Source organism: Procambarus clarkii, chromosome 93 (genome assembly GCF_040958095.1).
Source record: "Procambarus clarkii isolate CNS0578487 chromosome 93, FALCON_Pclarkii_2.0, whole genome shotgun sequence".
NCBI classification, from domain to species: domain Eukaryota; kingdom Metazoa; phylum Arthropoda; class Malacostraca; order Decapoda; family Cambaridae; genus Procambarus; species Procambarus clarkii.
In genome coordinates, this window is record NC_091242.1 from 4462979 (window position 1) to 4479429 (window position 16451).

A 16451-nucleotide genomic window follows, 5' to 3' on the forward strand; every position below is an offset into this window, starting at 1 on the left:
AACCTAACCTAACCTTCCTAGGGCTAATACACGATATCTAAGGCCTAATATAGTACTATACTATATTGTATAGTTTGTGCGTGTACTATATAGTGTAGTGTGTATAGAAAGTGTGCAATACTAGCAATATTTAGATTAGTTTTTTAGCTTCATTTATTTTAAAAGAATTCCTTACTAGTCAGTATACTACTATCTAAATGCCAAGAACGTACGAATTCTGACTATTGACGATCGTCACAATAGTTACTATGTAAACAGGAGGATGGGTTGCATAAACAGTGTAAAGTCAATGACTTAAGACTTTGTGTCCGATAACTTTACTACTTTTCTAAATCACTAAATAAGTTATCAAAGTGTTACTGATGACACGTTGTTGCTAGGTGAACAAAAGCATCAGGGTAAAAGAAACTCTGCCCATTTGTTTGGGCTTCTGCCGGGGATGGAACCCGGATCCTTAGGACTACGAACTCCGAGCGCTGTCCACTCAACCGTCAGACCCCCTGCAAGGGGGTTATAGTACTAGTAAATACCCAGATGATATTGATTAGTGATTGCAAAGGTCAGTTGCTCGCAGCTGGCCGTTGTCGTTGGTTGCAGGAGAACGGGAGTAATTCCTGCTGCTTGATGCGTGCAACACGTGTAGGGAGCTGTCTGCAGGGCTGCTGGTTCGAGGGCGGATTCGTCTGGATAATGTAGAAAACGGAATCAATTGACACTCTTGAAGGGGGGAAACTCCTGAAAATAAAATGTAAATTTTTTTTAGTTGTTATATTTAGATAATAAATAAATAAATATTGCATAAAGATGGGGATCTACAGGGAATAAGTTAACTGTAATGTATCGTTCCCTGTAGATAGCCATTTAATGCATTAAATATATAGATATTTATTTCATGGCTTACACAAATTGGAAGTCCGAAATACTTGCGTTTACCCTCATAAAAAGAAATTTACTCCCTTTTCTATGCAGAGTGTCGGCCATGTTCTGCTTCAATAGGATATAGTGTACTAATTCCTTTCATTATCAAAGAGAATAATAATATTTGAGGATTTTTTGTTTTTAAACAGCTTTCAAATTGAAGTGTTGTATTTCTTTGTTGTATTCTTGTTGTTGTATTCTTCTTACCTCCTATTCCTTAATGGGTTGTTTCCAGTCGACATGACTTACATGTTTAGATCGTTTGTGGTATCCATTCATGCCTGGTTATGCCCTTTCTGCTTCCTGGGGATGTGTGGGTGTGTGTACTCACCTAACTCACCTAATTGTGCTTGCGGGGGTTGAGCTCTGGCTCTTTGGTCCCGCCTCTCAACTGTCAATCAACAGGTGTACAGGTTCCTGAGCCTATTGGGCTCTATCTTATCTACACTTGAAACTGTGTATGGAGTCAGCCTCCACCACATCACTGCCTAATGCATTCCATTTGTCAACCACTCTGACAGTGGTTGTGTGTGTGTGTGTGCGTGTGTGTGTGTGTGTGTTAGAGAGAAATACATGTAGTAGACATAATATAGGAAAAACAGGTTGATTAGAAAGGCGGGGTCCAAGAGCTATGTAATCTAGTATATCGATACAACCTACATGTTGATACAAATCGACAATTTCTTTTCCTAAGCATATTTAAACATTTCCGGGGATGATGGTAGCTGCATTCTAGTCACTATTTCCAGAATGTCTATGTCTGCAAACACCCTTTACATAGAATTTGCATATGTCTGTTCTTATGGTCTGTCTCTATCGGGGACTGTTGTAGTGTCTGTAGAATCCGAGCTGTCAGTGCTGTCTGTTACACTTCCTAGTCTACTGTCATCTGCATCCGTGGATACTGAATCAGAATTTCAGTATGTTGTTCTGTTCAGATCACTATTCAGCTTCAGTGAATCAGTGAAAGGCCATCAGTGAAATAGAGAGAAATCCGAATTGTTTTCTCCTATGCAAAATTAAGATAAAAAACCAAATCTAGTATCGGGCCCCTACGAAAGGGAGATGGAACTTTCACAATTTCGCAAAAGTCTTCGGTAAATGTGACCGTGGTGTTATTGCACACAAAATGCGAGCAAAGGAATAACGGTAAAAATAGGCAGATGGATCAACAATTTCCTGACTAACAGAACCCAATTGCAATAGTCAACAAAATAAAATCCGGACCGTCAACCGTGAAGAACTCAGTCCCCCAGTACTTGCTCCAGTACTTTTTCTCATTCTCATATCGGACACAGACAAGGACACAACCTATAGTACTGTATCATCCTTTGCAGATGACACTAGGATTTTTATGAGAGTAGACAACATAGAGGACACGGCAAACCTCCAATCAGACGTAAATCAGGTCTTTCTATGGGCTACAGAAAATAATATGGTGTTTAACGAAGATAAGTTCCAGCTCATACGCTACGGAAAATAATGAAAATATAAAAACAGAAACCACGTACAAAAACGCAGTTAAATCATAACATAGAATGAAAAAGCAATGTAAAGGATTTGGGTATACTCATGTCGGAAGACCTTACCTTTAGGTATACTCATGTCGGAAGACCTTACCTTTAGGTGTACTCATGTCGGAAGACCTTACCTTTAGGTATACTCATGTCGGAAGACCTTACCTTTAGGTGTACTCATGTCGGAAGACCTTACCTTTAGGTATACTCATGTCGGAAGACCTTACCTTTAGGTATACTCATGTCGGAAGACCTTACCTTTAGGTGTACTCATGTCGGAAGACCTTACCTTTAGGTGTACTCATGTCGGAAGACCTTACCTTTAGGTGTACTCATGTCGGAAGACCTTACCTTTAAAAAACACAATAAAGTAGCCGTCACAACTGCAAGAAAAATGATAGGATAGATAAGAAGAACTTTTCAAACTAGAAATGCTATTCCAATGATGATACTTTTCAAGACGCTAGTGCTCTCTAGATGGAATACTGCTGCACAATGACAGCCCCTTTCAAAGCTGGAGAAATTGCTGACCAGGAGAGTGTGTAAAGATCCTTTACTGCTAGAATCCACTCAGTAAAACACCTAAACTATTGAGACTGATTAAAATGTCTGAATCTGTATTCTTGAGCGCAGGCGAGAGAAATACATAATAATTTACACATGGAAAATATTAGAGGGGCTGGTCCCAAACCTGCACACAGAAATAACATCACATGAGACCAGAAGACATGGCAGGATGTGCAGAATACCCCCGTTGAAAAGCAGAGGTGCAACAGGTACTCTGAGAACTCTATCAACATCAGAAGCCCGATACTGTTCAACACGCTTCCATTACACATAATGGACATAACTAGCCGTTATGTGTGAACACTGAGTTCAAGAGAGAAACTTATAAGCAACTCCAAAGGATTCCCGATCAACCAGGCGACTCATACATCAGGCTGCGAGCAGCCGCGTCCAACAGCCTGGTTAACCAGTCCAGCAACCAGAAGACCTGCTCGAGGACCGGGCCGCGGGGACGTTGAGGCCTGAAATCATCGCAAGGTAACTGCAAGATAACCCTTATCACTCTCTTAATAAGACCAATAAGACTGACTCCGGCCAGCCTATGTCCATCCCATACCTCAGACTGTTCACATTACTCTTAGTCACTATAGTTCCACTGTTATGTTTCATTCACTATCAGAATGAACACGACCGTTTTGGTTACATATAAAATAGATATAATTTACATTGTAACATATAGTTACAATATATATAATGTATATATAATGTTTTAATTATTAACATTGTTATTATAATGACTTTCTCGTGTAAATTAATTATGCAGTTAAATTAAACAAAAAAAAATGCCAACCATTTATGAATAACAAATTTTTAATTGATTTGAATAGAAATTCAAATCAACATTTCAATTTGAATTTATTCTATTCAAATTCAAATTGAAAATAAATTAAATAAAAATCCGAATAGAATGAAGCTGTTAATAGAAATAGTTAAACAAATATAAATATAAACAATTATTAAAGTTTAATTATTTTAAAATTATCACAATAATACTACCAAATCATGTTGATATTGTAAGATTATTGCAAGTTTGTAGGCCTCCTTGTCATGCCAAGGATATTTGTAGGGTCTACCTGTGAGAGGGGGGAACATTACAGTACATCCTGTGGGGGGGGGGAGGGGGCGTATAATGGTATACCAGGTAGAGGCATATATGAGAAGGGTGATAGACTTATTAAGCTGAACTAGATGAGATCTTCACACTTAGACAAGTAAAAGTAGTTAATGGGAGAGTGAAGAGGGAGACTTACGTAACAACAGGTCATTCTGTACAACGGGAAAGAACGGTGTTCACATACCGTTGATGAGAAACAGGAGTCGTATTCGTGGCGATAATGAGACAGCGAAACCAACTCCTCCCTACACACACACACACACGTGCTTGCGTTCTCGGTGGTGGTCCGTGAGTGTGTGTGTGTGTGGAACTCTGTAGCCAAGCAGGGAGAAGTTAGGAACGAAGCGGAGGTACCAGGTACATCTATAACCGCATTTGCAAGCGAATCCAGCTTTATCTAGCCTCAGCAACAGACGACTTGTGGGGGTGAGAATAGGGGGTGAGGGAGTGGGGGTGAGGGGGTGGAGGTGAGGGAGTGGGGGTGAGGGGGTGGGGGGTGAGGGGGTGGGGGGGGGGTGTTGGGGGTTTAGTGAATCTAAAATATTCGGCCAATATTCACTGATCTTGATAATACTCCATCTGTATGTGTTATTCATTTGGAGTATTTGATTCCGTGTCCGGTGCCTGTTGTGGCTTTGGGAATACGTAAGAATGACGTTGCGGTCATTGCATGATTGCAACCAACTTATTAGATGTTGAGATCTTGAGGTGGAGGGTCAAATGACCCCATTAGATTTCATTTAATAATACGCGAATTACTTCCATAACTGTCAGGTAGATTACCCCTTGTAACCGGAAGTTCTCACACCAGTCTGTAATGCTTGACTCTCAAGATATCAAAATCAACTTGAAATTTTGCTGTTGTTCTGTTTTAACGTGTAATATATCATGTGATAGCAACAGGGGGTACTGGCGTACCAGCTATAGCTAGTTCCGGTTATAGCTAGTTCCGGTTAAGTGACACCCAACACGTGGTCAGTTATTGATCGTGGTGCCTCGTTAATCTCAAGTTTCCTGTGTGTGAGGATTCCTGCCTCACCCATCTCGGATTCCTGTCAGTTTCTAAGGTATTCTCTGTTTTGTTTTCCACCATTCTAAGTCTCCTCCAATAGCAATCGATTTAAGACCTGCTTCACTCATCTTACCTAAACGTTCTTAGCTAACAAGGGTTTGGAGGATCGAGCTAGAGTTCTTGGGCCCGTTTCAGTCATCTGTCGAATTTTGCTGCCTTAGACATATATTAGCCTATGGGTTGTTTGAGGCATCTTTAGATGGATTGTTATTGGCTGGCAATGCTCTAGGCACATTGTTATTGGCTGACAATGCTCTAGGCACATTGTTATTGGCTGACAACGCTATAGTCACATTGTTACTGGCTGACAGTGCCATAGACACATAAGGCTTCATCTTGGAGACAGTAGACCCAAATTCTGAATAATCTTTATCAACTGCAAAACACTTTTTCAGGAATGCGATGTTATTGGTATCTTGTTCTCCCAACTGATAGTGTATGTGCTTAAACTATATAAGGTGTTGACAGTGTAGAGCACTGATAGTGGTTGATACTGACAGTTGTAGGGTGCTGACAGTGAAGAGCACTGACAGAGGTAGCTATGACAGTGTAGGGTGTGCGTAATTTTAACACTGCATTATGTTAATGTTGTATGGTGTTAACATTGCATGGTATTAACCGTGAAGGGTGTTAACACTGTAGGGTGTTAATGCAGGGTGATAACTATGCAGGATGCTAACAAAGCAAGGTGTTAACAAAGTAAAGTGTTAACATACAGGAAAGTGTGAGGGAGGTGAAGGCACTTGACGACAGGAAAGAGTCAATGGTAACTTGTGTACTGTGCTGTAACTTGTAGCACATTTGTGGCTCGCCGGTGTTGTACCGTACTACAGGTGCTGGGTACAGCGGACTATCCTGTACCTGTCGTGTATTGGACCTGTCATGGGAATGGGTACCTTTCCGCGACCTTGTCCAATCTGTAGGCTACTGTACATGCGTATAACATTCTGGCCCTACACCTGCCTTATCATGCTTGGTATGGTAGATATGTAAATCTATCATTATATACACTGTAAGCTGGACTTTCGTCATCCTAAAGGGCAGATATTTGGGGGTTAGCCTTAACCAATTTGCAGGGAGAGTGGTCTGCGATACGGGACAGACAAATAGGCTAGTCGGGGTAAGCTTAAGTAAGAAAACTTTGCTTACTATCTACCAGTTCACGGTCCGCCCTAATCGCCCGGGGGTGTGGGTATAGCGTCTCCCACGGTGGTATCTCCCAGTGTCCACGGTCCCGCCCTCTAATCGCCACGGGGGTGTGGGTATAGCCGCTCCCACGGTGGTATCTCCCAGTTCACGGTCACCCCTGATCGCCACGGGGGTGTGGGTATAGCGTCTCACACGGTGGTATCTCCAAGTTCACGGTCCGCCCTGATCGCCACGGGGGTGTGGGTTATAGCGTCCTCCCACGGTGGTATCTCCCAGTTCACGTCCGCCCTGATCGCCACGGGGGTGGGGGTATAGCGTCTCCACGGTGGTATCCTCCCAGTCCACGGTCCCCCTAATCGCCACGGGGGTGTGGGTATAGCGTCCTCCACGGTGGTATCTCCCAGTCCCACGGTCCGCGCCTGATCGCAACGGGGGTGTGGGTATAGCGTCTCCCACGGTGGTATCTCCCAGTTCACGGTCCGACCTAATCGCCACGGGGGTGTGGGTATAGCGTCTCCCACGGTGGGTATCTCCCAGTTCACGGTCCGCCCTGATCGCCACGGGGGTTGGGGGTACAGGCGTCTCCCACGGTGGTACTCCCAGGTCCACGGTCGACAGCGGAGGTGAAGATGCCTGGGGGGCCCAGACGGACCGTCCTAGAGGTCACGGATCTCCCGGACAGAAGCCCAGTTTCGCGCCACGACTTTACTTTTACAAGGTCAAACTCAAACATTTTCCATTAAATAAAACTTAGGTTATATGGTGTACAAAGAAAAGAGCATGTTGAGATAGATCGAGATGGGGAAGATAGAGGAGGAAGCTCTATGGTGGGGTATGTTAACGGTGTTGTAGGGGGTGGATATACCCCATCGTAATTGGTATATTATAGCGTTCAAGGCCCTCTGTGGGTCCCTTCCGCGTACCTGGCAACATTGCCTATTTATGCGTGATTGCCGTTTCTTTCAGTTCTGATTTGGTTATGGCACGGGAGTCTCAAGTATTCTGGGTGTTTGCCGCGTTGGGTAGTATTGTGGTTAGCGGGGATTCTGCAATGTCTTCCTCTACCCCCCACCTTCTGCCCCATGATCCCCCCCCTCCCCACATCCCCAGGAAGCTCCTTATCCCTCCTACTCGTGCTTGAGGTGATATACAGCGTCAGAGGACCAACGGTAAATGACCTTTATTGATCATTTTTGGTTTTGTCTTCAATTTAGAAAAAACAAAACCCCAGAAAGTACAATATTATATTTTCATAATTTGTTGTTGTGGCAGCAACGGATGCATGTGTTATCTGGAGCGTGCAGTGCAAGTTATGAGTATGGTTGCATAGTCTTGCACTTGTTGCAAGGTATGGAAGGGCGCCACATAAGCCGGGTTGATGGTGGCTGGCGGTGGGGGTATATAAGGAGGGGGCAGGACGTCTCTGTCAGTTGTTGACCATGTTCGCCCAGGTGAGTACGGGTGTGGTGGGGTCTCTGTCTGTCTGTCTGTCTCTCTCTCTCTCTCTCTCTCTCTCTCTCTCTCTCTCTCTCTCTCTCTCTCTCTCTCTCTCTCTCTCTCTCTCTCTCTCTCTCTCTCTCTCTCATTGGTAAAAATTTGCTACCCACTCTAACTTCTTCCCGAGAACAGCGAAGCTTTCTGACAGATAGACACAGACGTGCATTCAGACAGGTGGAATTAATTGCCGACATTGATAATATCCACACATAGCTCCACAAGGCTGTTCTTGAATATGTTAAATACTTCCGTTATTGTAACTCAGCTGTACTCACCTAGTTGTGCTTGCGGGGGTTGAGCTTTGGCTCTTTCGTCCCGCCTCTCAACCGTCAATCAACTGGTGTACAGGTTCCTTGAGCCTATTGGGCTCTATCATATCTACACCTGAAACTGTGTATGGAGTCAGCCTCCACCACATCACTGCCTAATGCACTCCACCTGTTAAGTACTCTGACACTGTACGTGTGTTTCGCTTAACATATTCTTCTGTATACTTGTATATTGAAGCTTATATACACAGAAACACAAGTATACTGAATTATGTGTATGCTGGAACACACGTAGACTGCAGCAGAATATACAAATAAAATCATGTATACTGAAACTCATGTTTCAGTATACATATGTATCAGATAAAATGTGTTCCTGTATAAAATATCGCTTAGTGTAAATATGAATCATAATACAAGCAGTGCATCAGTATATTTGTTACAACATATACAGAGTTGTATGTTTCAATCGGATTGTTTCAGTGTAGATTAGCATGTGTAATGAGGCGGGTATTAGTGTGTTTATACACACACACACACACACACACACACACACACACACAACACACACACCACACACACACACACACACACACGCACACACTGTGTATGACTCCATACACAGTTTCAAATGTAAATATGATAGAGCCCAGTAGGTTCAGGAATCTGTACACCAGTTGATTGACAGTTGAGAGGCTGGACCAAAGAGCCAAAGCTCAACCCCCGCAAGCACAATTAAGTAAATTAGGTAAGTACACACACACACACCTCCATCCGCTAGTTCACATCCACTTACACAAACCTCCAAACTAGCTAGTTCAGTAGGAACTAGCTAGAGAGAGGCGGCTTAATAGCACTGTCTCAACATTCTGTGGGGTACTAGAGTCGTCTTTTCTTTCTGTTACAGGTGTTTTTCACAGGTATTTTGCTGGTATGTGTGTCTGCCTTGCCCCAGGCCACCCCGGCCCGGCCCATCCTGGACCAGCCCACCCTGGACCAGCTCATGTTAGCCCATTAGCGCCAAACCAAGCCGCCCACGCCTTCCCCGCCCATGTCAGCCCAAACCACCCAACCCTGGCCGCCCATGTCAGCCCACTAGCGCCTAACCAAGCCGCCCACGCCTTCCCCGCCCATGTCAGCCCAAACCACCCCAACCTGGCCGCCCATGTCAGCCCGTAGCACCTGTAATCAGAGCGCCCACAAGCCCTAGGCTTCAACTCGCAGACGGAGGCAACATAGCCATCCCCCAAGCACTCTGCTACAACATTTGCGACATCTGCAGTCTTCACTACAACAAATATAATACAAATACAGTCTTCACTACAACAAATATAATACAAATAAAGAATCTTCCTTTATTATTGTGTTTTTTAGAACCATGATGGCAGCTGTATAATGTCTATGTTATAATATAAAATAAAACCCTACAACTCTTCATTTTTGAAGCTTCTATATGCTAAAAAAATTAAAGTTAAATTTGTGATATAGGCCTCAGAACCAGGCCATTTATGCTGTTCAATGGCATGATTTACCTAGAACACAACTCGCTAATAGTTTTACATCCAAAGACAGAGTGAGGGGGCGCTGAACAATAGTTCAAATCTATCTCCTTCCACTAGGCTTCGAACCGGGGTCTCTCGTTTGCCAGTCGAGTGTGCTAGCCACTGCACTACAGGAGGACCTTGTTTATGTACTTGATCCCAATCCATCGAACTCTATTAAGCCTATGGTAGAATATATTAATCCTAGGATTACGTGGATAGGCTAGGTTATATCGTTTTCAATTCTCGTAATTGCATTAGGGCTACTCCCGCCAAACACACACCGAAACTACGACGTTGGTACATCGTTCGACCAGCTTTTAACACCTAACCAGTTATAACAACCGATATAACAAGTTGTAACAACGTTCTAATACGTCATAAACACGTTAAGCCAAGATGTAACAACTTTATTACAAGTTGTAACAAGCGGAAAATAGAGACAGTTTTGGTGTGTGTTTCCAGGGATGTAATATCATAAAACGTGGACTTCTATGGGTGTACAGTCCATTTTTGTACGTTCAATCAATTAGTTGCTTTGTTTATTGTAATTTGTGAAGGATAAGCGGCTTTATTAACCTCTAAACTTTGGCATTATAGTAATTCAGATATAAATTAACGGGTTAAGCCCCATCAGGAGGTGGGGCTAAGGAGCTAGAGCTGTATCCTGAGGTAAACATAACACCAAACCAGCCGTAGGAGGCAAACACTGACCAGACAACATCAGCGGCATACACGAAGCCCCGCATGACTGGTTATCGCTACGAAGAACTACAGGAGGCCTATGTAACAAGTTAAACTATCTCTACTAGGCCTACACTTGAAAGTTTATCCTTAAATGTGGAATCTTTGAAAAAAAATCACAGAATTGAATCAGAAAACGACGGAGGGGACGCGACTAGACCCTTAACATGAAAGGAGTGAGTTATGTGGGTAGAATGAGTAAGCTAAGTAAAGGGCTACATTGTGAGTAAAGGCTGAGTAAGCTAAGACTTCACAACGTTGAAGGCTACATTGTGAGTAAAGGCTGAGTAAGCTAAGACTTCACAACGTTGAAGGCTACATTGTGAGTAAAGGCTGAGTAAGCTAAGACTTCACAACGTTGAAGGCTACATTGTGAGTAAAGGCTGAGTAAGCTAAGACTTCACAACGTTGAAGATAGAGACGGAACAGCCTACATAAACATTCACTGTGACATTTACAATGAGGAAAAACATGAATGGTGAGTCTGGACTCACTGGGCAGGGCGAGGCGCGGTGAGTGGAGGAGACTCGAACCCTCAAGTGAAGTATAATATGACTGAAGAACAACTTCTTCCTGGTTGTTAGGAAGTGAACAAGTGGCTTGATGAACAAGGATAACCACCTACTTGTTCTGGTAGTTAATGGGACGCCCCTGGCTTCCAGGAGACTCTTCTTGTCGGCATTATCCAGCATCCATTTACGAAACCGGTACATCTTTCCTCACTCGAGTGGCGTTATGAAAGGCGGGTACCAGGAGCTAATGTTTATTCATGGTCCTGTGGCACAGGATCCTCGGCTCAGCCCCAGTTCATTTCCCTGGGGAGGACGGAAACGATTGGGCACGTTTCCTTTCCCTGATGCCGATGTTCACTTAGCAGTAAAATAGGTACTCGGGAGTTAGCCAACTGTTGTCGTTTGCATCCTAGCGAAAGGGTAACCGGCGGTGCCCGGGTTACCCTTTCTCTCTCTCTCTCTCTCTCTCTCTCTCTCTCTCTCTCTCTCTCTCTCTCTCTCTCTCTCTCTCTCTCTCTCTCTCTCTCTCTCTCTCTCTCTCTCTCTCTTTCTCTCTCTCTCTCTCCTCTCTCTCTCTCTCTCTTTCTCTCTCTCTTTCTCTCTCTCTCTCTCTCTCTCTCTCTCTCTCTCTCTCTCTCTCTCTCTCCTCTCTCTCTCTCTCTCTCTCTCTCTCCCCCCCAATTTATCCAGGAAAACGGCGGGAGTACGTCCCCCCCCCAAAAAAAAACTCTACGGAAAACACGACCCTTGATTTATTTCAGACCATAAAGATCACAAGAGTGGGGGTCGCTATAGATGCCGATATTTCCTGAAAAAGCAGAGATGACACTTGGACTAACCCCAACTGATCTATGCCACTGGCTTTGAATAAACAGACATTCTATTGTACAGATATATACGAATATGTATATACACACACCATAAACACCCACTTGTATATAAAATATACATATCCTATATGAAAAAAAAAAACATTTTTACCTCCTTAGGAGACAAAGAACTTCGAACAACGAGTAATCCAGTACTATCCAGGGTGTCGGATAGGGATAGAGGGATGGGACGAGGGTGCAGAGGTTAGAGGGGGGATAGATGAAGCCGCGTTCACACCAACCCTGACATTTAAGGGATAGAGGAGTTCCCTGTGTTTTAATATTTCATGTGGCCCTTCATCGTCCAGTGATCTGCCTTGTATCATGGGTGCTGAAAGGGAGAGTTATAACCTGTGTGTTCCTCGTTTCATCATTGTTAACGTCTAATTGATGAGTTGGATTGATTGGGTGATGATTATGAGGGTGATACTGATGATAATGAGTCATTGTGAGTGTTTAGGATAGTTTTTTTTTTCAATGAGGTTAAATTTGGGGGTTAGGAAATCTAAGCTCATTGTTGAACGGTTGAACTTTGCTAGTTGAACTGTTATTTGTTGTTTATGTTCAATATTTTTATGGGCTAGTATCACCAGGTGGTGTGTGAGTGTGTGTGTGTGTGTGTGTGTGTACTCACCTAGCTGTGCTTGCGGGAGTTGAGATTTGGCTCTTTGGTCACCTGTGTGTGTGTGTGTGTGTGTGTGTGTGTGTGTGTGTGTGTGTGTGTGTGTGTGTGTGTGTAGGTGTGTAAGTGTGTATGTGTGTGTGTACTCACCTAGTTGTGTTTGCGGGGGTTGAGCTCTGACTCTGGTCCCGCCTCTCAACCGTCAATCAACAGGTTTACAGATTCCTATATGTGTGTGTACTCACCTAATTGTACTCACCTAATTGTGCTTGCGGGGGTTGAGCTCTGGCTCTTTGGTCCCGCCTCTCAACCGTCAATCAACTGGTGTACAGATTCCTGAGCCTATTGGGCTCTATCATATCTACATTTGAAACTGTGTATGGAGTCAGCCTTCACCACATCACTTCCTAATGCATTCCATTTACTAACTACTCTGACACTGAAAAAGTTCTTTCTAACGTCTCTGTGGCTCATTTGGGTACTCAGCTTCCACGTGTGTGTGTGTGTGTGTGTGTGTGTGTGTGTGTGTGTGTGTGTGTGTGTGTGTGTGTGTGTGTGTGTGTACAGTCAAGGGAAACATCTGAACCGGTTCATGGGTAACCAGGGACCACACCACTGGGAACTTTGGCATCGTATAGTTCCCGTCTCAAAGTGGCACTCTGTCTCCCCTTTCAGAAGGACAGAGAAGGAGCGACTATGAAGGAGAGACGGTGTTTACTCTGTCTCGTGTCTATCCCCTAACCTAAAACATAAACAGTGTTCAATGTTTACAATAGAAACTGGAGTACAAGTCACAGAAAATGTTGACCAGACCACACACTAGAAAGTGTAGGGGCGAGGACGTTTCGGTCCGTCCTGGACCATTCTCAAGTCGATTGTCTAAAATGTCCTCACACTAAATCTTCATATCGATTATAGCCGTGTTAGGATAACCAAACACCTGTCTGCACATTGAGCTAAGTTGTTATAAAGATATCACCCCCACTTGTGCAGATATCAAGCAAATTCATTATACAAATTCATTCGTGGGATAAAGATATCACCCCCACTTGTGCAGATATCAAGCAAATTCATTATACAAATTCATTCGTGGGAGCCGGTCGGCCGAGCGGACAGCACGCTGGACTTGTGATCCTGTGGTCCTGGGTTCGATCCCAGGCGCCGGCGAGAAACAATGGGCAGAGTTTCTTTCACCCTATGCCCCTGTTACCTAGCAGTAAAATAGGTACCTGGATGTTAGTCAGCTGTCACGGGCTGCTTCCTGGGGGTGGAGGCTTGATCGAGAACCGGTCCGCGGGGACACTAAGCCCCGAAATCATCTCGAGATAACCTCAAGATAACTTCAAGTAGGACATAACTATGACAAGGCTGGACTAGGCATAACTCTGACTATAAATGGATGAGATAACCGATCAATTCAAGCTTTTTGGCACCAGTGCCAGCGGCCAGAGGCACCGTTAGTTGGTCAGTTCCCGAGAGGTGAACCGCTGGTCTAGCCTTGGCTAGTTTATCCCCCATCCCCCCTCCACCCCCCCCTCCCAGGATAGGTGTGGCAGGAAGTTAAGTTAACGAAGGCATGTGGTGGGGGGAGGAGGGAGGGGATGGGGATAGTGGACAGGAGGAGGGATAGTGAGGGGGGAGAGGGGGGGGAAGGGTTTAGGTGACAGGGTAGAAGGGGAAGAGTCGTAGTAAGGGAAGGAGTCGAACTGGGGGACCTGAATTAGACGGTGAAAAAAACAGCACCAATAGCAACTAAGTCTGGAGGATGATGTCTAATATAGTCACCATCATCGTCCCCAACATCACCATCTCCACCATCACCATCTCCACCATCATCATCTCCACCATCACCATCTCCACCCTCACCATCTCCACCATCACCATCTCCACCATCACCATCTCCACCCTCACCATCTCCACCATCACCATCTCCACCATCACCATCTCCACCCTCACCATCTCCACCATCACCATCTCCACCCTCACTATCTCCACCATCACCATCTCCACCATCATCATCTCCACCATCACCATCTCCACCATCACCATCTCCACCCTCACCATCTCCACCATCACCATCTCCACCATCACCATCTCCACCATCACCATCTCCACCATCACCATCTCCACCCTCACTATCTCCACCATCACCATCTCCACCATCACCATCTCCACCCTCACCATCTCCACCCTCACCATCTCCACCATCACCATCTCCACCCTCACCATCTCCACCCTCACCATCCCCACCATCACCATCCCCACCATCACCATCTCCACCCTCACCATCTCCACCCTCACCATCCCCACCATCACCATCCCCACCATCACCATCTCCACCCTCACCATCTCCACCCTCACCATCCCCACCATCACTATCTCCACCCTCACTATCTCCACCCTCACCATCTCCACCATCACCATCTCCACCCTCACCATCTCCACCCTCACTATCTCCACCCTCACTATCTCCACCCTCACCATCTCCACCCTCACCATCTCCACCCTCACCATCTCCACCATCACCATCTCCACCCTCACCATCTCCACCCTCACCATCCCCACCCTCACCATCTCCACCATCACCATGGAATAAAATAGTGAGAGATTTAGTGCACATCACAGAGCACAAATGTTCAGCCTTACTCAGCTCTGGGCCTCCTGAACAAGGTGCTGAAATAGTTAAGAAACTCCATAATATGTTTAAGGATAGACTTAATTAGGTAATATATAAAACAGGTAATAAAATTGCGTTTAAATATTTAATAGCTAAAATTCTAATCATAATGTTATATATATATATATATATATATATATATATATATATATATATATATATATATATATATATATACATTTTATATAATATTGATCGTTGATTTGAAAAGATTTTTAAAATATATTTTTTTAATTTATTGTTTCTGTTAATATTGACTTCCTCTCAACACTCCCGCGGTACACATGTGTATCCTTTGACGGTACACATGTATCCTTTGACGGTACACATGTATCCTTTGACGGTACACATGTATCCTTTGACGGTACACATGTGTATCCTTTGACGGTACACATGTATCCTTTGACGGTACACATGTATCCTTTGACGGTACACATGTATCCTTTGACGGTACACATGTGTATCCTTTGACGGTACACATGTGTATCCCTTGACATATTTACTGCTAGGTGAACAGGGGCACCAGGGGTGAAGAAACTCTGCCTATTTGTTTCCGCCTCCGCCGGGGACCGAACCCGGGCCCCTTAGGACTACGACGCCAGAGTGCTGTCCACTCAGCCACGAGGCCCCCTTTTGTGTGTGTGTGTGTGTGTGTGTGTGTGTGTGTGTGTGTGTGTGTGTGTGTGTGTGTGTGTGTGTGAGCTTAGAAACAAGTAATCCCTTCTTGAGAACTCGCTTTGAATTCATCAGAAAACTGTATTCCATTCTTTCCCCTTTCTCTCTCTCTCTCTCTCTCTCTATTCATCTTCATCTTTATCAACTCTAATCTTATTTTAATTCTCTCTTATCTACCTCAGTGTCTCTTCTATACGTTGTAGTTATTGTTTTTGATTCAGCTGGAGCAAAATTTCCAAGTAGCACGGGCTATGGCGATCCCGTGAGCCTCTCTACAGCTCTCTAACCCTGTTGTCTCCTGTCACACCCCCCCCCGTCCACCTCAGTTACTCTCAGGTACACATTATTCGATAAGCACCATCTGGGCCCACTCCTCCCCCCCCACCCCAGAGCCCAGCTCCCCCCTCCCCCAAAGCCCTGCCCCCTCCTTCCCAGAACCCTGCCCCCCTCCCCAGAGCCCAGCCCCCCCTCCCCAGAGCCCCGCCCCCCTCCCCAGAGCCCTGCCCCCCCTCCCCAGTGCCCCGCCCCCCTCCCCAGATCCGAGCCCCCCATTCCCAGAACCCTGCCCCCCTTCCCCAGAGCCCTGCCCCCCTCCCCAGAACCCCCCCCCCTCCCCAGAGCCCTTCCCCCCCACCCCAGAGCCCCGCCCCCCACCCCAGAGCCCTGCCCCCATCCCCAGAGCCCTGCCCCCCCTCCCCTCACATCCTT

General features: G+C 45.1%; 1 protein-coding gene across 6 annotated transcripts in view; it reads left to right on the plus strand.

Moving 5' to 3' along the window:
• The window catches only part of Sara (Smad anchor for receptor activation), a 161450-nt gene extending 151910 nt beyond the window's left edge, over positions 1 to 9540 (plus strand). For all 6 annotated transcript variants that reach the window (XR_011226070.1, XR_011226072.1, XR_011226074.1 and 3 more), the window contains one exon: positions 9011 to 9540. The gene's annotated coding sequence lies outside the window, so the exon portion shown is untranslated. The remainder of the gene's footprint in view (positions 1 to 9010) is intronic.
• The last annotated feature ends 6911 nt before the right edge of the window (positions 9541 to 16451 follow it).